Raw genomic sequence first — 20,012 nt, 5'->3', positions numbered from 1 at the left:
GGCACAAGCAGAGATTTAAGGGTTCGGGTAGGGAAAGGGCAGCAGCAGGTGGAAAGCTCTGGGAAAGAAAGCAACATCTTCATGCAAGCACCTCATTGGAAATACGAAAGAGCGGGAGAGAGGTGCAAGAAGCCAAAGCAGCTGAATTGTCTCTAAACAGCACGCTTTTCCTACTTTTCCAGGAGGCATTGGTGGGTTTCTGAGTCGACCCGAACACATGTGTCGTGTCCTCTTACCCCATCCTCAGGATTCTGTAACCATGTCAACCGGAAGGGAAGACGAGGAAAGCAAGCAAAAAAAGGAGAAAGAAAAGGAAAACTCAGCCTGAAAGCCAGTATCTCTTGGATTATGCAAAACACATGAGTACCTGATCCAGCTTTCTAAATTACAGGGTTTTACAGCTTTCTGTTTATAGCGGGATGTCACCAGTTGTAATGATCTGCTATATCATTACGGGAGCAGATGCCAAACTTGGATCTCTGTGCGTTTATAAAAAGGCTCTCGCTCGCCGCAGTGCTGCGGAGGGGTTTCGGGGCTCCTCGGCAAGCTCGGAGGACGAGGATAATGTCCGCCCAGGGACATGCAAACACGGCGGCGCGTGGAGCTGCTCGCCCTTGCACGCGCGGGCGGGCACGGGCTGCCGCGAGCGGTGAGGCTCTGCTGGGCTGAAACGCCCGTCCCATCCGGGAGTTGCACTGTCTGCTCATTCAATGACAACTGCACTGCCACCGTCGTGGCTTGATTGTCGTTTTCTATTACTTAAAAACTTTAGCGCGAGGCAGAAACAATTCGTTCTGGCCGTATTCCCTGCCGGTAAATGAAAATGGCAAGTCAGGAGACTCTGAGCGGGCGGCTTGGACCAAATATAACAGGCAGAAAATTCCTCTAGCGCTCTGGTAGGTAATTTTTAAATGGTAGCAACAGCCATGGAAATGAATAGCGGTTAAAATGGTCTGAAGCCGTACAAACATCCCCGCCGAGTAGTTTGCCGCACCTCAGCTCAAGCATAAATGGAGCTACACGCAGTGCGGGGAAAACAAGCCTTGAGTCTGGCCTTGGCTTTGCTGTTGGCTCACCCCAAGCCTTGGAAATCATCAGGCAGTGGTTTGAGTGGGACAGCCGGGGAACAGCAGCAATCCCGTCCCCGTGCTGCTCCCCGGGCACCGTTGGATGGGCATCCCTTGGAAATCCCCCCCGCTGCTGCCTCAGGTGAGCAGAGGAGGAACTGCTGGTGCCTCGGGGGGCTCTTGGCATTAGTCACGGTGCGGGTGCCAGCACCCCGTATCTCCCAGGCAAGCCATGGGAGGCTCATGAAAATAGCGACATCGTTCCCTGCACGAAATAACCTGAGAGGAGCAGCAAGCGGTGCCCCTCTTTGGAGGCGTTTGCCAAAAAATACAAGCCCATGCCTGAATAGAAAAAGAGAATTCTTGGAGCTCGTCTTCGGGGCGCAGCAGCGTGAACGGCATGTTTTATTCAGCAAGGAGCAGCTGCACTACCCGGAGCAGAAATTCAGCTTGTTGAGGCCTAATGTAGGTAGATCACTGAAGCTTTGGAGAGCCTAAACAGCCAGAGAGCAGAAGATCTCTTCTTTGTTGCAAGCAAGACTCTTCTGCAAGGGGGGGCCGACCTTCCGCCTTCGTCTCGCCCAGCGTGATCCCAGCGCCTGGGCAGCGCACGCAGAGCCTGCCCGCTGACACGGGTTTTCACGACGCTGAGACCCTCGGGGGGCAGCTTGCGGCCATACCCTCCGCAGTCTGAAACCCCCCAATGCCTCGCTCTCGCCGAGTTGCTTGTGCAGTTCCCTCTCCCCATCTGCAATCCCCCTCCGGCACTCTGACCGGCGGGATCAGGGCAGGACCCCGAGGATGTGCTGCTGTTCCCAGCCTCCGGCTCAGCTGGAAACCTGGGTCCGGGACTCTGCTGGTTCCTTGGCTGCTGCTCCGCATCCTGGGCAAAAATTCTGGGTGCATTCGAGTCTGCAGCCTGCCTCTGCTGCTTGAGGTCAGACAGATGAGGTCGTGACATGTTTTTATTCTCCTTTCTTCTGTGTGCTGGGACTCGGAAGATAAAGTTAGTAAAATTCCTCCTGTTCAGGGCAAAGAGCAAAACTTGCAAAGGCAAAAGCCTGGCAAATAAAATCCCTCGTGTGCCTGGAACATGAGGCACTGGGTGACGTGCTCAGGCTGGGCTGGAGGGAGGCAGGCGAGACCCCCCCAGCACCAAGGCTGCCTGCGCCCCTTGCCTTCCTCTGACAGTTATTCAAGGTCCACGGTGCCTTTTGCTTGCCTGAGTTGAAGGATTTCCCCTCCAGCCCTCGAGAGCACGTTAGCAGAGGGATTCCCCTTCTTCCCCACCCAGCCGTGAGCCCAGAAGCCTCTCCCCGTATTATCTCCCTCCGTACAGCCGAACAAATACAGAGGCAGAGCCACGCTGCCCTCCCCGCTCTTCCTCCAACTCCCAAAGCGCCGACAGCTCCATTTGGAGCCGTATCTTCAATATTTCATATTAAGCACGCACCAAGCCTGGAGTTTCTCTTAGCAATGTCGACCTGGCTTTTTCTATTTTTAAGCTACGGCTGCGTCGGCCAAGGACGAGCGCCCACCGCTCCCGAGCCACGCGTCCCAGTGCAGCTCCCCCTCCTCATACGCGTGGCGGAGCCCCATTCTGGCCAGATCTCCAGGGATGGATCGGAGAGGATGGAGCATGAAGCCTGCTCGTCCCGGCTGGGAAGCCATGTCCAGCCGAGAGAGGGGCTGGCCAGCGCTTGCGGGAAATGGCTCGCAGCGTGAAAAATGATTTAGGGGAGATGGTTTAAAAGTCAGGATGATTAATGTATGTATGTGACTTCTCCAGCATAAATCAAGATGGAATGGGGAAGCAGTGCATCAATTTGGTGGGTGTCTGCGTGGGGCTGGCGTGGAGGAAGGCAAGGCTCAGCCTGGGCGGCCCCCCACGCCTTCGTACCAGCTGGCTGAGGCTGCTGCTGGCGAGGATGAGGAGGGTACGCGGTTACCTACACGCCGCTGGGACCCCTCGCGCGTGTGGGGGTTCCCCTCACCAAGGGCACACGGCATAGCTCAGCTGGGCCTTCTCCCGCAGCATCCCGATGTGGGCACGTGAGGTTAAATTATCTGCATGGGACGGATCCGGGAGGTGTCCGGGAGCTCCCTCCAGGAATCATCTGCAAAGACAAAGGAAGCAAAAGGTCTGTGTGTCTGGAAAAGGAGAGAAGGGGCAGGGGAAAGGGAGACTTTATTATCCAGAGATAAGCTGGGTGCAATTAGCTGGCACGGAACCGTCGCCAGCAGTGAATGCAAAAGCTGAATTCCCCTGGAAAGCTCCCACGTCCCCGCTGCCCCTTGCGAGGAAGGGGAAGCTCAGAGAGGGAGACGTTGCGCTTCGGTGTTGGCCGCTTTTGAATTCCAGCCTGCTGGTAACCTTCACCTGACCGCTTCCACCTGCTGCTTCATCCAAAGGGATAAGCATTAACAAGGGCGTATTTACCTCCCTGCGTGAGAAACACCACCCTCCTTTGCTGTGTTCCGAAAAGAGAAACGTGTCTCAACTTATCGGCTCTGAGGCCGTCATTCCGCATGGCACCAGGTACAGCTCACGGGTGGCGGTGGTGGCTTGCATGGTGCCGAGGGCGCGCGGCTGGGCCCCTGCAAGCTGCCCGCGCCGAGCACAGCTAACCGCTTCTGTTCTGGCTCTGAACAAATAAATTTGAGAAGAGAGAGAGGAGGGGAGGGGAGAAAGAAGAAGGGAAGAAAAGCAAGGGGGAGAAAAAAAAAAAAGGGAAGAAAATTGCCTGGAGCTGCTTCTTGTTCTGCAACGTTTGGACTAAAAATAGCTCGGCGGAGACTTTCTGTGCGTGGAGCAGGCGCCCGCTCCTCCCTGGCGCAGGAGGCAGAGCAGTCCCGGCTTCCAGTTATTTATTTGTTTGTCTGTCTTGTGGCAAGGGCTTCGCTTGACTTCTAGTCTGTTTTTGCTTCCCAACCCGAAGTGCCTCATCAGGGAGAAGCCATAGGGAAATGCTGAGAGTAATTCAGCTTCTAGGAAATAAAAAGGGGGTGGGGGGGAACATACGCTGAAGCACAAAACTTGGTGCATGCAGGATGCGCCGCGCTGCAAAAATTGAACTTTCCCTGCCATGGAGCGCTCTTTGAAAGCATTCAATTATCTCTCCGCACCTGTGGAAAACATTGGAATCGCTTCCCAAAGTCTTTAAAGACTGACTCTGTTTTCTCTGTGGCGGAGGAAATTAAAAACCCTCAACGGCAACCTGCTTGTGTACCTTGGGAGAGACGGGTTCGTCTGGAAACGTCTACGGCTCTGCCTGCATCTTCGTCCCGCTCTCCCCGGCGCCGGGTCTGCTTTCCGTCCCGCTCTCCCTGCGGACGCACGGTTTGCGCAGGGAAAAGGCGGCATACCTCTACTCGGGCAAGGAGAGGGGGCAGAGGACGCCCGCCCCCAATACTCAAGAAGGGGATGAACAAAATGAGGCAGATGCACCCTGTTGTGCCAGCACGGGCCCGCTCAGGGACGGAGAGCGCGGGCAGGTACGCGTGTCCTCACCCGGCGCGGCCGGCAGGTGCGGAATTGGCATCCGTCTGAGGTCAGGAAGTTCAACGTCGCTGGATTTAAAGAGGAGCTGCCTAATTTTGCCGTCAATAATAACATTTGTAAGCGGGCCTAGGAGACAGAGGGCTGATCAGCTCACGCGCCGAGGGTGGCGAGCTAATGGCTGCGGTCGTCGGGAAGGGTTCCCCCCGCGGCAGCCGGCTGCCCAGGTGACTCGGTGAGCGGCCGCGGTTTCACCTCCCTCTGAAGCAGAGGACTCCGGCTGCGGCCAGGGGTGAGGCGTCGGGCCCGGCATGCCACTCAAACCGCGGCTGCATAACCGCGTTTGGCGCACGGCACCTGCGATTCGTAAGCTGCCTTGGGAGAGCTTGGAGGGTGACGACCCTGACTGGAGGGAAAGGGGATGTGCGAAGCCCTCCCGGGACTCGCCCAGCCTTCCCCGCTCGAGCTGCCGGGCAGAGGGACACGCCATCGCCCCTCCTGCGACGTCCCGCGATGGGATGACATTCTCCCTGTGCTCAGACTCGATTCCCCCCCCCACCCCAGAAAAGCATTTTCTCGGCCGGCCTCCCCGCCCCTGATGCTCGGCCGATATCACAAAGCCGAACGGAGGGCCGGGGGGATTTCAATGCTGCAGAAGCGCGCAGCAGCGCGCTCGGTCTGTGTGACCTTCTCGCTGTCAGAGAACGTATCCTTTCTGAGAGTCCTCTGGCTGCAAACACCCCCTGCTGCCGGCTTAAACGAGACGAGAGGCTTTCGCTGTACGGATAATGTCGTTAGGGCAAACTGGTTTTCTAAGATCACAATTCTCCAACTATTAAACCGCAGGTGCGGTAACTCCGGCTTTGTCTCCTTTCCTCGAGCCGGCTATTACCGGCCACGCTCATTATTATACTGTGCCGAAATCCCTCGGAGTTATTCCCACGTGTAATACATGTCAAAACGCAGAGAGACCCCGTTGCCACGCTGCATGCATATTTATAGAGCATCATCCCGGGGCGGGGGAGAGCTGGCGCCGGGCGAGGACTCGCAAACAGCACCCTTCCGCACCGTCAGTCCGCCCCGCTTTCCCGCCGCCGTCGTATCTTTAGACATAGCCTCCTGCCTGAAATGCAAACTGATGAGTTAACAGATGTGACAAATAACCGGTATATAATTGGTGTAACTTGTCAGAGGCATTCTGGCGCGCTCCCGGTTGTGTGTGCTGCAGTCATGCCGCATTTTAGACTCCCCTGATCTCCGACTCCTGTCTCCCCAGAATATACAAGAAGGATCTGAGCACGTGTACGCACACAAACGTGCGCAGGAAGAGAGCGAGAGCTCGCGCTTGTCGTTCAATCGGGAGGCGTTATTCTCCCCCCAGCCCGAGCCGCGTAGAAGTTGGGGATGACATGGCATAGCTTACCAACGCAACACTGTCGAAAGGCGTCATGCTGGGTTTGGATTTGATGCCCGCTGTTTCCCGGAACGCCATCCAACGTTTGGGGGAAAAGCTAGCAGATTAGAGACTGCCTGAAAGGAAATGATTTCAGTGAGCGGGAGCGGTGCTTTCCAGGGGCATGTCAGGGCCGGAGAGAGCCCCGGGGCTCCTCTCTCCCTGCCGCCCTGCTACGGCCGCTGACCCTGAGCGATCCCCGGCCGTGCAATCGTGCTTTCGCAGGCGGCCGAGCGTGTGTCTGACATCTGGGCACGGGCTGCTGCTGCGGTGCCTCCCCGGACGCCTCCGTCACCGCTGGTGGCCCTGACTCGCCGCAGCAGCGTCTTCCTCTCTCTCTAGTCTAAGCCTCTCTTCTCTTCGGCTCTTTTTCCTCAGCAGAAACCCATTACTGCCTGTGATATATTTTCGGTCAGCCTCGGATAAGTTTTCCCCCTTGCCTTTATTTTATGTCCTCTGCTGGATTTCATGGGCTTTAGAATATTTTGCTTCCTTTTCCTATGATGTGTTTTATGAGGTTTTAATTATTTTTGTTTATTATTATGGTACTTTAATTGTCTGCTTGGGTCCCTCCGAGCCGTTGAGTGAGCAATTTATAAATAACACTATTTTTATTATTATTATTATTATTAGTCTAGCTTCCTCACATTCTCCGCGTCTCCCTTCTGCCCCTTTCCTCTTTCACAGGCCTACATGTTCAGTTCCTCCATCTCTTCTCGTAAGTCAGACCCGCCGAACCCTCTCGGCTTTGTTCCCACTTGACTTCAACGCTCTTTTTTCCTGCTTTTAGGGAGATGCTTCGAAGCATAACCGTGCCGGAGGAGTTATTACCAGGTGTAGCCCCGCAGCGACAAAGCAACCAGCCTCTGGCACCACCTCGGCTGCGGGGACCAGCGAGGCACGGGTCTCCCTCGGGTGCTCGTGCGGGGATAACGCTGCGGGTACGCGAAGGGATGCGGGACTGGGGAAGTGAGGGGGGTGGATGCACCTCCTCCTTGCAGGGGGGCAGCTCCTGCCAGAGCTGCTGAGCTACCTGGCAGCAACATCTGGCCCCTTCAAAAAGGGTAACAGCTTTGCCGGTACAGAAACAACGCCTGGGTTTTGCTCGGCTTCTCTGGGGGCAAACCCGCTCTCAGCCTCTCCCGAACCCGGGTACCACGTTGCAGAACACTGCAGACTCCGTTGCGTTGCGTTGCGTTGGTGTCTCAGACTCAAAAGGTGGCCGTTGTCTGGCATGGCGTGTGTGCAAAGCTCTTTCTTTGCCCCGGGAGCCGCAGTCGGTAGCGCCGGGATGGCTGGCTTCCTTTCTCCTGTACGTTCGCTCTCAATGAATATCTCCGCTAATGAGTTTGCTGGCAGGGACAACTGCATGGACAGCAGTTTTGAAGTCAGTGCCTGCTAGAAATGAATTTTTAGCTCATAAAGACACAAGGGCTGTCGACCGAAGCCCGGTGCTAGATGTACCAGCCGCGGGAGGTGCGGCCGGGACCAAAATCCCTGCGTGGGGTCGGCCACACAATGACTGGGACACGCATGGGAGAAAACGATGAAGCTTTGCTCCCGAAAACCGGAGCAGGGAAATGGAGGGGAAATGCACGTTATCGTTTGCTAAATACCATTTGCCGGGCTCTGCTTTTGTTCTTTTACGGGAGGGCTAACCTGCGATCAGCGCCGCGCTCCCTTGGCTCTCACGAGCCGCTGGGCAGCATCTTCGTTCCCCCCCAAGCCCAGGTCTCGCGTCTGGTAGTTCTAATGAGGGGGAAGCAAATCCAGGCTGGCAAACAAGCGTACGTCGCACCTCTCTCTGCGGAGGGATTTTTAGAGCCGGATTAAATGGGTTTTGGGAAAACGTCTTCGGGATTGGAGCTACAAATAGCTTTTTGATCAAAACAAAAACGTTCATTGTGAAAACCAAAACTGTTTCATTAAACATGTTTGGGCTTTGTTTGTTTATGTCAGAAGCGATAGGTTTGCCGGGGTCTGAAAATGGAAAACTTTTAAGCGTTCTTCTATCTTGGACTTTCAATGAAAAAGCAAATGCGTTTCAAAGGTGATATGGAAGAATAAGAACAATTAAAAATTTATTTCCCGGGAGAAAAAGGAATGATGAGAACGATCGGAAAGAAGTTCATGTGTCTATTTGCAGGCAAACTTCTCTCGGCTTTAAAGGTAGGAGATCGCATCTGGTATGAATAGAATCGCGCAGGGTCCTTTTGTGTCATTTGAAGCTGGAGAGGGGAGTCCGCCTAGGGATGCAGAAAGGCTTTGCTGGCACCTGACATTTGAGGCAACCTGCCCTTTTCCAAAGGCAAACGCCTTAGAAGTATTTTCATGAGCGGTAGCGATAATCAGGCTGAAATCCCAGCTTCCCTGGAATCAATGGGCTCTTTTGCAGGCGCCGTAATGGGGCCAGCGTCTCTCTCCCAGTCTCTGCCAGGGGTGAATTAGCAGTGCCGGCGTGGGGCAGGGCTGCCGGAGGAAGGGACCGTGGCGATGCCCGGAGCTGCTCATCCTCGGCGCCTTCGGCAAGGAGCCTCCCAAATCCGCGGGCGGAAAAGGTAAAGGAAGGAGCGGGGAGAGGGACCAGGCAGGAAAAGGAACGTGCTGAAGGGAAACGGGTAAAATGATTAAAACAAAATAATTCCACGTGCTACAGAGGCCTAGAAAGAAAACACGGGCAGGTGGAGTAGGACAAAGCAAGCAAGGCAAAGTCCAGGCTTGAAAGACCAAAAGGAAAGGCAGACCTTATCAAAAATCAAGGAAAGCAGAGCAAAAGGCAGCCTTGAAGCTGAGATGCTGTTGAGGAGGTAGGGGCAGGGCCTCCCCAGCGAGGAAGGATGCTGCACGTGAGGGAAGAGCCCCAGGAAAGGGCACAACATCACCCTTCAAACAACCCGCCACCTGGGTAGCCATCCCACATTTCATGCCGCTTATTTTACACCCATTAAAAATACACGTAGCTTCTGGCTGCTTTCCGTACCTAGGAAACAGTTAAAGCTGCGTGCCTGCCGTGTAATTCAGCAGAAGATTTCAGGACAGGCCGTGACCTCCTTCCAGGGCTAAGACGAGTCAGAGCGAACCTCGGGCGCCGCAGCCCGCGCTGGGCGCAGGGTTCTCTTCCGTCTGCATCGCCTGCGAGCGTTCAGCCTTCTCCTGCCCGCTGTGCCGAGTGTCGGGAGCCTGGGGCAGGACCGAACGGGGCTCCGGCTCCTTGCTGGCTTGCTGGGGACCATCTCCGCCCGGCTGGGCTCAGCCCAGAGCAGCGCCCACTTTGGGATGCGCCTGGGTCTGGGCGTGTGCGGAGCTGACGGGAAGGGCTCTCCCAGCGCCCTTTATGCTCGCGCTGGGCTGATCGTGCGCGACCCGTCCCCGTGCTGGCGTGACGCCTCCTCTCCGGGCACCGCCGTTTTGGCCTCTCTGCTAACAAAAGCATAACCAGTGCCAACCGTCCCTTGCGGCTCTACGAAAGGTGCCTCTCGGTCCCCCTCTGGTTTTCCCAGAGGGTTTTGCATGGGCCAACAAAGTGGGAAACGAATAGTCGGCGTGCAGCTCGCTGCCGGTGAGGGTCCCGGCGTAACCGGTGCTGCCAACCTGCAGGTTCCTCTCCCGGGATGGGCTCCGGCTGTCCCCGGGTGCAGGGGAGCAGCCCCTCTGGGGGGCGGTGGGTTCCCGCGGGGACACAGCCTCCCCTGTCACCGCAGAGCTCGCCTGTGGCCCTTCCCTAGGAGGGATTTTGAGCACCGTCGGTACAAATTCAGCATCTTTCATCCAGCCGTTATGCTTCAGCCGGTGAGAACTGCCGTGCTGGGGGAACGGGATCCGTGCCCTGCCACAACTGGGTGGAAATCTCTTTCTTCTGCTCAGTGATTCCTCTGGTTTTCATCCCATTCCCAAGGGATGATAATCTGCAGAGCATAATGTCGCTCTCAGCTCCAATTCAGTCGAGAGGGATGAAGAGGAGGCGTATGGCAGCTCCGTGCTTTGCTGTTATCCCAGCCCAGGCTTGGCTGGCACCACCCGTGCAAAGCCCGCAGCTCCCAGCGCATCCCTGAGCCCGGCGTCGGGAGCACGATGCAACGGGTGAACAGCGGTGGGATCTGGGGGACTGGGCTGCACGGCTCAGCCGGAGCCAGGCTCGATCCTGCTGACAAAAGAAACCCGCGTTTAAAATGAGACAAAACTGAGCGGCCCTTTGCAAAGCAGAAGCAGCTGGCTCAACTAATTAAATGTTAAAAATTCCAGCAAGACGAGCGTACCAGAAAACAAACAGGCACGACAGCCAGGATGGAAAGAGTTGGAAAGGCTCCGTGCAGTTCCCCGCGTGCGCCTGTATCGACGCTGGCACCTGCGCAGCCATGCGTTCCCGCGTTTACGTGCTTTACTGACTGTGTTTCCATATTGTGATCTGCGCGGATCGGAAGCTGTGGGGTTGCGCACCCCCACGCCGCTGTCCGCGTTCACGTATGCATCTGGCTACGGCGACCCGCGGTGCCCGCGCGGGACGGCCGCCGCAGGCAGCTCTGCCTTGCCCTTGCTGTGCTGGGAGGCATCTCCATCGGTCTTTATTTTAATGGCTTGGGGGAGGGGGGTAAATATTTGTTAGCAGCGGTTTTGCAAATCGCCACTTTGCGGAGAGGAAATAAGAGCCATCCATTTGTGCTAGCGCTATTAAAGATTTTCTGTAAAGTGCCTACGTTTCCAGTACAGCTGAATGGATTTCACTGCAGAAAACTGCTAGGACAGAGAGGCACAGTGGAGGAAAATATCCTATACAATGATTCAAAACCACATATAAAAATACCCTTCGCAGCTTGTCTGTTCTTCCACCGCACAACAAACACCTTGTGACTCATTCTCGAATGTATGGATGCATTTGAAAATGAAAGTTGGATTATTTGGACAGTGTTCGTTAAGACCTGGGATTAGTTCACTTCTCCGTTTAGCTCCTAACAGCTAGCATGCCAAGTCAGGCTAAAACACATTTTAAGGCTGCCTCGGTCGCAAGACAGCTCTAACAGCCACGGTATTTTTCTACATCAATGTTTCTGTATTCAGCTAAAAAAGAAAAAAAAAGAAAAAAAATTAATTCCTTGCTCCTTGCATTGAATTAATCAGATATCTGAAGGTAGGTGGAGGAAACAAATCCACATTTTTCTTGGCAGGGGCGTTTAACTTGAAGGGCCGTAGCTCTTCCTGCAGACGACAAGACCGCAACGTTTAGCAGATAAAGAAAGGGGATGGAGGGCATGCGTGGAGTGGCAGCCGTTTGAACGCCCTGCCGCTGGCAATGGCAAAAATCAAGATGTTGGTACAGAGCCAGTAGGATGATTTACAGTCACACGTTGAGGCGGCGTTCTTTTTACAAACACGTTGACTCCCACCTTGGAAGAACTGCTAATGAAAAGTTGCGCCAGCTATTCCGACGCCTGTCACCCAGAAAGACACCGCTGAACGGTGCCGGACGCTGTGGCCAGAGCTAAGGTCGGGAACAGCACCAGGGCTACGCTGCCGTCTGCGACGGCGAGAGACGTTTATCCATCGCTGGCGCCGTGCACCGGGGAGCCCCGTGTTCGATGGCGGACGCGTAGGCACGGGCGCGCCGGAGAGGAGCGTGGCGCAGGGAGCGGCTGAAAGGACATGAGCCACGCAGCAAAAACGGCCCAAAGCAGATGCAATGTAGTTGACAGCTTCAACGTCTGAATTTCAGGCGAGCTTGTAACTGGCGCTGCGGTTACGTGTGAGGCTGCAGCATCCGCTCCTTCCTCCGCCAACGGGAGGAAGCTGTGCTTATGGCTGCTCCTAGGTACGTTCAGTCTCATTTAACGACAGCGTGGGGCAGTTTGATACAAACACATGGGTGACGCGACTGCATTTCGACGATTACTCGGCTAACCGGTTGTTGGAGCTACCCTTCAGATGCCTAATTCTGCGTCGGGGATTGGGAACGGCTGTCCTAGGCGTGCGGGTGAGGCTTCTATTAACAATGCTCTGCCCGTAGGAGATGCCCTCTAAGGTTAGATTTCTCCCAGGCTATCAGCAGAAGAAATGCCACGTGAGCGAGGCACCTAATCAAAAGCAAGCAAGCGGCCAGCATTGCAATGCTCGGGGTGTCGAACGCTCGCTGCCAGCCGGCTGAACGAGCTCTAGGCCAAGGCAGCAGTTCCCCTGCATAATTTCATCGGACCAATACCTTTGTGAGAAGCACAAGCTGCTTGTGGGCAAAGAATCAAAATTCATAGAATAAATTATACGCGTTAAATTATTTGCCCAGCTTTGTTGATTATCTGCAGTTAAAAAGTTGGAGAGAGCTGAGCTCCTCCGCACATAAACACCAGACGGATACTTGTAATCAGGAGGTGCTTGGGTTTTGGCAGAGAGAAGAGAAGAAATTCCAGCCCCGGAGAGGAGCGGGCTGCCCACGGACCCCTCTCCCCCCTGGCAGCCCCCGAGGCTCGGGCCGGGTGGCAGCCCCCTCACGCAGGCCAACACGAAGCTGTAGGGAACAGCTTGGTAGGGTTTACTACGGCATTACTCAGCTAGCTGCAGTTTGATGGTGATGCTCCTACGCGTGAGAGGGATTTACTGTTTGCTAACTGAATGAAACGAGGTTTATGGTATTATCCGTACGTTATAGAGCATTTAATGGCATAAATACAGTTCAGCGTAAGCATCAGAGCAAGCACTCAGCTTGCTGTGCGCCGCTTTTCCAGCCCTAATCCCTAGAAATAGTGCCAGTCCTGCAACGGAGGTGGTAGGAGAGGTGCAGAGACCCACGGGAGCAAGGCAGGGATTTCGGAGATCCTGAAGTTTCATTTATTCGTCTCCAGTTCAGCTACGAGGGCAAGGACCATCAGGCAAACATTTGGGGAAAACAGTGTTCCGTAGCTCAAATCTGCTGACGCATGAACGCCGTGAAGATGACCCTGAATATCCAGGTGATTCTCCAAGCTCCGTGCAAGACACCTGATGTGGTTTTAGTCCCATCAAGAGCGCGTCCTGCGTTTGCGGACCAAGCCTTGGATGCCCCGTGCGCAGAGGCGAAGGGTCCTGCTCCTCGTACGTCTGGCCAGACGCCGGCGCTCTCCGCGAAGAGGAGGACGCACGCGGCAGGTCAGCGTATTGAAGGTCTTTGACTGAACCCGATGATGAATCGCAACTTGATGGCTTCCTCTGCATCGACGGAGCTGAACTGGCTTGGGGAAACTGTTCGATTTAAGAAGAATAGGCCTAATTTTGGAAGTGCTTCACACCCATCAATCTAAGTGAAATTCATTTATCTGCGGCACAGCTGATACGTCTCCCATTTACATCGTATTAAGTGCCGCACAATCCTTGATATATTGAAGCTCACGGCAGGGGAAAAGGGTAGCGTTGCTATCCCCATTTCGCGGGCGGAGAAGAGAATTTGCAGCGTAATCAAATGAGTCACCGGAGTCAAACCAGCGCTCTGGCCCGAGCCCAGGAAGGGCAGCATCCGCCTCCCAGAGACGCGCGCACCTCCCGGGCGCGCTGCGGCTCCGAGGCTCCGAGCGAGCGCGGACGAAGCAGCTTGCGTATACGTTGGGGCGTGATGTACACGGGGGAACGGACAGAAGGAGGCTTCAAAGCATTTTCCATCTCCGATCTAGCACGGTTTTATGAAGTGTTTGCAATAGTGTGTCAAAGGCAGGGTTGGAAGGCAGACTGGGAATCACAGTGGTATCTGACGGAAGAGATATTTAGAGGGAAGAGACATATGGCATCTTAAATAAAAAGAGCCTACTCGGTGGTTAATCTCCACTTGAAAAACATCCAGGACAGACTCGTCCATCTACCGTCGCACTCCCCGCCATGCAGCCTGCTGTCCAAAGACGCAGATGCTGCCGTTAACACCGTGGGCTCTTCCCTGCCGCTGCCGGCATGGCCAGCCCCTTCCAAATCGTGCGCCGGTTCGAGATCTGCCCCTTGAGGCAGCCCGGCAGCACCCTCCTTATGGGAGGAGAGGGGATGCTGGCGAGCACCCTCAGCCCCCTAATCCCCACCCACCCAGCTCCCCGGGGCGGCTCTCCAGCCCGCTGCCGACACGTGGCGGCAGGCGGAAGGTGCCAGCCTCTCCATCACCAGGCCAGCAATTCTGGCCACGTGATGGATGGCATTACGGAGTGGGATGAGTGAGGACCTGGCTCTCGCTGTTTCACCAGCTGATGTTCCCCCGACGCTGGCTGCTTGCTTCGTGCGCCAACGTACAGCCTGGCTTGAGACTCGCGATGCTGCTTGCGTGTCGGTGGTGAGGTGGGGGGTTCGTCTCCGTGTTCCCCCAGCCGAGGCCAAGGCTATCGACGAATACCCGGCTGCAGGTCTGGTTTGCCAAGAAAAAGCCCGGTCGCTCGACGGAGGAAATTCCCGCGAGCCCTCGGGCTGGAGGGTTCCAGGAGCAGGGCTGGGGTTTTCAGGGGAACCGAAGCTCGTTCCCCACCTCTGAAAACTCCAGCCCGAGCCGGCAGATCGTGGCGGAGAGGCTGGGGGGCCGGCGGGGGCGAGGGGACTGGGACCCTCAGCAGCAGCGGCCTCAATTTGTCAGCCTCTTCTACGGCTCTGTCCTTGGTGGCCTGAAAACAGAAGCAGGCAGGAAAAACAAGTGCCTCTTTCCCGCAACTTTCCGTGGGCACTATCAGACAATGATGAAATGCTCGGGCAATCACACGATGTTTATTTAATGCCAAAACTATCCCAGCCGCTTTATAAACAAGCATGAGTAATGGGAGAGCGGGGGGACAGAAGTTTCTCTCTCTTCCTCCCGGATCCTCTGAGTATGCACTTCTGCTGTGATTTATCCTTGTTGCAACCTTATCGACTCGCTGGGGATGTAAATCAAGCAACCCAACATTTTACCCGGAATTCCAGTTATTTATACATAGACTGAAAGGGTATAATTATGGCTGCTAAATATGGCCCGGCAGAGAGGAGAGACACAGGTGTCCGTCTTCTCAGAGGTCAGGGATGGAAAAGTCCCCGCTGGCTTCCTGCCCATCTCTGCGGATTGATTAGAGGCTCGCTTGCGCTTTTGCTGCTCCGCTGACGTGGAGGGCAGGGGGGAGCAGAAGCCCTGGGCTGACGGGCGGAGCAGGGCTATATTTGGAGTTTGGCAATGAGTCCGTCGGTCTTTTGGAAAGGTCCTGACAGCGCCCTGGGGAGGCGGCAGCTCTGGCCCGGCCGCCGCGGGGTCCTTGGCACGGCATCACGGGAGACGGCGTTGCAGGTGATGGTTCTTCCCCAGCCGGCTCTCCCGGCAGGAGCCCAGGGAGGCGGCCGCATCTCCAGGCACAAGCAGGATCCGTCCCAGCTCACCTCGCCCGAATGTAGCGTCCCACCTTGATTTTCCCGCGGAGTTCTTTTGCGGTTGGAAGAGGGGAGCGGACACGGGCACGAGCGGTGTTTTACTTCCCAGAGGAGGACCCAAGGTATGGGGGAAGCAGCAGCAGCCGTGGCCAGTCCATCGGAGCGCTCCTGCAAATCCGCACGACATCACCTTCCTTAGCTGATTCACTCCGGCTGTCGGGGAAAAGCTCCCGACAAGTGATTCGGTGTCCCGGCGAAAGCGCGACGCAGTGGGAGATGTCCCTGGCCGCTGGTGCCTGGCTGCCAAGCAAACTTTCCTTTCTCCTCTTCTGGGTGCTAAATCAGTCTCTCTCCGCAGAACAGCAATCTGTTGTTGATTAAAGGATATCCAAGGAGGTGACAACATCAGCCTGGGTGAAAAGTAAAACAGGCGAACGCTTTTCCCTCGTCGTTTCTTTCATCCCATCGGCTCATCCCCATCTCGGCCCCCCCCCCACAATTAAAGCTTCCCTGGACGGCACTCGCGGCAGGGAGGCAGCAGAAAGCCGGCGGGCGGGCGGCCCACGCCGCTCCCGTCCGCATGCCGGCGGGACGGCACATTAAAATAAAACTGTTACATGCTCGAAGGGATTTCAGCTATGGCTGGGATGGTGGGAAAGAGATTAACGGCGCTGCTTCCCCCCTGGCACCGGCTTGACTGGCAGCTTGGGTAAAGAAGAGCCCACTCTAAGCGCTCCCAGGGGTCCCGGGAGGAACTCATTACATCTAGACTGGCAGTAGCCGGCAGTTCTGCTTTGTGAGCTGTGAAACTAATGTTTATCCACCACTCAGTTAGTTTCAGCGCCATTTAGGGAGTCCGGGGTATTAAGCAGGAGGAAGAAGTACGTTACCCGGCGTGCTACTGAAGCAGACCTTGGTGAGGAGGATGGGAGCGGGACCCCGTCCCGACAAGCTGGCGCCAGGAGTGACGGAGGGGTCCGCAGGCTCTTCCATCCCGCCCACCCTTCAGCGAGGCTTGTTCTCTGACAGCGCTCCTGCACAAGCCCGCTGCCAAATCGGCCTTCAGCTCAAGACAGCCGCTGCCCGTTTCATCTGTAAGTTGCCGTGTACTTTAACAGCGTCTCCCTGATCCCTTGGCATCTCTTTTTTTTCCACCGCCCCAGTCATCTCTCTCTCTCCTTCCCTCCCTCCCTCCGGCAGCCGCAGAGCCAGCAGCAGCTCCACAAGCCTATGAAAGGCTGGAGAGCATCACGGCAGCGCCCGCGGTACCCGAGCATCCCCTGGTTGGGCGAGCACCGCTGGTCCAGCAGACAGGCTGAAGCCATGTCCCCGCGGGATGTCCCTTGCCCGGCTTCACCGGGAGACGAAGTGCAGCGCAGGGGCCAGCACGCCTTTCTCCAAGACGCCCTTCAAGAGGCCCAGAGTGAAAGGCATCTAAAATTCATAAATGTCAAGGAGGAAAGGAAGTGAGGACAACTAAATATAGACAGCCAAACACCTCCTTTAAGGCTACAAAAGCAGCGGGATACACGCAGCCTAAAAGCCTCCTTAGACTTGAGCCTGGCAAAGCATTTAAGGGCAGCCTGGCGACCGGGGACCCTGCAGTTTGGCGTGGGTAGGTGCCCGCTGCGCGCCCACAAACCCGTCCTCGCCCCTCTCCCGCGTGCGCCGCGGTGCTCCGTATCCCAGCAGCAGCACGCAGGGGTGGGGAAGGGCTTCTCTGGCTGGTCCGAATATCGCTGTCCCAAGGGTCTCGCGGGGCTGCTCTTCCAAAGAGGACTTCAGAGTTAGACCCCGGCGACCGCCAGCGTCGTCAACGAACGTTGCCGACGGGTTTTCTCCGCAGACTGGGGCTGAAAGCAGGTTTCAGGAGTTGCTCGCAGCAGCCCGTCTGGGCAGCCGGGGGAGGGAGCCTGAGAGCGGCCGGGATGGGAAGCGGCGGCGGGAGAGCCAAGCTGTGTGCCTGAAGGGATGATATGAACTTCTTCCCAAATGTTTTAAAAGGGAAAAAATCATCAGCCCCGCTGCTGGCTTCTTCCCTGATCATCCTCCGCTGGCAAAGGCAGAGGGATGTGCCCGGCGTTGCCGGCTCAGGAGCCAGAGGGAGAGGTCTGCCGCGTGCCATACGTCCTGCCTAAGCACAGGGGCTGCCTGGAGCTTCCCCACCGAAACGTGTTCCCGCTAGAACCCGGGGTTTCATCAGCACTGCAGGTTTGCCTGGGAAGATGGAAGTGAAAAACCCCTGACGTTTCTGAGTTGAAAACGTCTTTTCTTTCCGTTCCGCAGGAAACGTCGCTGTTTACTTCTCCATTCCCCTTCAAGGGGAACAAAAACGGGTCCTGAAATGTCTGGATTTCCTATGGAAAGGAGATGCTGATTTTTTCAAAGGGGAATTGCGTAGCACAGATAGCTGAAACCCGAAAAGAAATCCTGGGTTGTCAGAGTCTTTGGTATCTGTTTTAATTATTACTCTGGTGGGATTTTCTCAGAGATTATATTTCCACAGCGATAACTGTTATCACTTTATTTATAGCCTCAGCTATTTGCAAGCCAGGAATGAGCAGGATCGGTGTCGAGAAGAGTTTCCAGTTCAAAAGCAGAAAGCGCTGGCTTTCATCTGCCCCGCTTACAAGGAGCACGACGTCGTCCCCGGCGCTCGCAATCCCGGTCCTGGCTCCCCACGACCTTACAGCCGTCTCCTGCAAAGGCCGAAGGCCGGGGACGCGCCGAAGTCGGCCGGGCGACCGGTGCGCTTTGTGCTTGAACGCCGTGCTAGGGCAGCACCGGGGAGCTGCGGAGCTGGCTGCCTCGCAGCGCTTGCAGGACCCGGCCCTCGTAAGCTATAATGCGAAAAGAGCGAGGGAAATGGGATGCCGGGGACAGCTCGCTGCAGAGCACAGCCCGCGTCTCTCTAGTCCCATAATTTTTGTTGGGAAGTTTTATCTTTTTAATTTGTTACATATCATGCATCGTCTGATTAATTATTGCTTCTCTGCAGGGAGGACTAGAGTTTATAGAGCAGTATAGCATTAGTGTTAGCTTTATACACCCTCAAAGCCCAGAGGAAGCTCGGCAGAGTACTTATGCGATGTTCTGTCGATAATAATGACTCAGCATTTGGCCGGTTTGTGGGTATATCAGAAGCGCTTTATTAAAACGTACACAGTATATGCATCGAACAGAAATACAGCCAAGCGATGCGGAGCGCGCCGTGCCGCATACATATCGGTCGCTGCCTGTGCTGGGGCAGCCTCTCCGGGAGAGCTCTGGGCTGGAGCTGCTCGCAGGCAGAGCCCTGCCTGCCTCTGCCTCTGCCTCTCCCTGTCTGCTCCGCGAATCCCCGGCGAGGCAGGAGTTTAATTGCCGCGGTGGCCTGGGATGCGTCGAGCTGCTTGGCGTGTCCTTCAGCTCCGCGAATGCAGAAATAGCCGCAATAAAATTCCCTTTACAGCCACATCTTTCCGTCGGCTGAGCGAGAGCCCTCTCCCTGAAGAAGCCTTCCCATCCAGCAAACGATATTAAGGAGGTTGTATAACTGATTGGGGAAGGTACTGCGGCAGGACTAACAGCAATGAAATGCAGTTGAACATTTCCAGCGCTGAGTAAACCATATGTCTTCATAATTTGATTGTGCCCCGGTCCCCCAGGTACCTCCCAGCTCTATTGAACACCGATGGAGTTATTTAGAATCATAAATAATATTATCAAAAAGGGTCTGCTGGGTAAACAGAGTCGGCGTATAAATTGGCGGCGCGCGATATTAATTGTTCTGAGCTGACTAATGAATTATTCTGTTTAAGGGCCCGTGGAAATAACCCTCAGCGCTTTCAAGGCAAGGGCCCTTTGAAGAATTTCCCCCCGGCGCTGCTGGGCTTTGTCGCCGCAGCCACCGCAGGCGCCGAGCGCGGGCTGCCGGCAATCGCCCCGGCACCAGCCTGCGCGGCACGGCCGGCGGACCCCTCAGCGGCGTGCGGCCAGGGCGAGCGGGCAGGGACGCATTAACGACGGGAGCTTGTCACGGGCCGTTCGCAAAACGCTTCCCTAACCTTCGATCCTACTGGCTTCGTCTTTTTGCTCCTCCTTTCCCGTCTTCCCTTCTTCCTTCCGTCTTTCTTTACGCGGCGCCTTGCGGAGAAGGGACCTGATGCGAGATTCGGGGCTGCTCTTAGAGGTGTGCCGGGAGCCTCGCCGCCGCCCTCACCCCGTGCCGGCCACCTGAGGCTTCCCACCGCCTTCCCAGACCGCAGGCTTTTCCCCCGCGTGCGGTCAGCCCGGGCGCTTCTCCCACATCTTGGTATTTCTTGGCTTTTTGGGCTTGCCTCTGTTTAAATAGAGTTTTTTCCCCGGAGACATATTAGCTGCCTTAAGCACTGCCCCAGACCGAGAAGCAACGAGCCGTCCTTTTTAACAGAACTTGCTTTCTTCTCTCCTCACCTGCGTAACACGTCCTGTGAAATTTATAGTTTTTCAATGCCTTTGATGTAGGGGACTGAAAACGCTTCCCCGCTAATCTCACGCAGCAGTGCCTGAAACGCTGAAGGCGCTGGCTGGGGATATGGCAGGGAACCAGACACCCGTTATTGGCGTTGCGGGGGCTGGGGCAGCATCCAGCGACGGCTAATTTTCAAACAGATTATGCTGTCAAAGCGCTTTTGTTCTTTTTCCCTGCTTTTTG

The sequence above is a fragment of the Gymnogyps californianus genome, chromosome 25 (assembly GCF_018139145.2).
Source record: "Gymnogyps californianus isolate 813 chromosome 25, ASM1813914v2, whole genome shotgun sequence".
NCBI classification, from domain to species: Eukaryota; Metazoa; Chordata; class Aves; order Accipitriformes; family Cathartidae; genus Gymnogyps; species Gymnogyps californianus.
The sequence above is the reverse complement of the archived record's forward strand: the minus strand, read 5'-3'. Positions refer to the sequence as shown.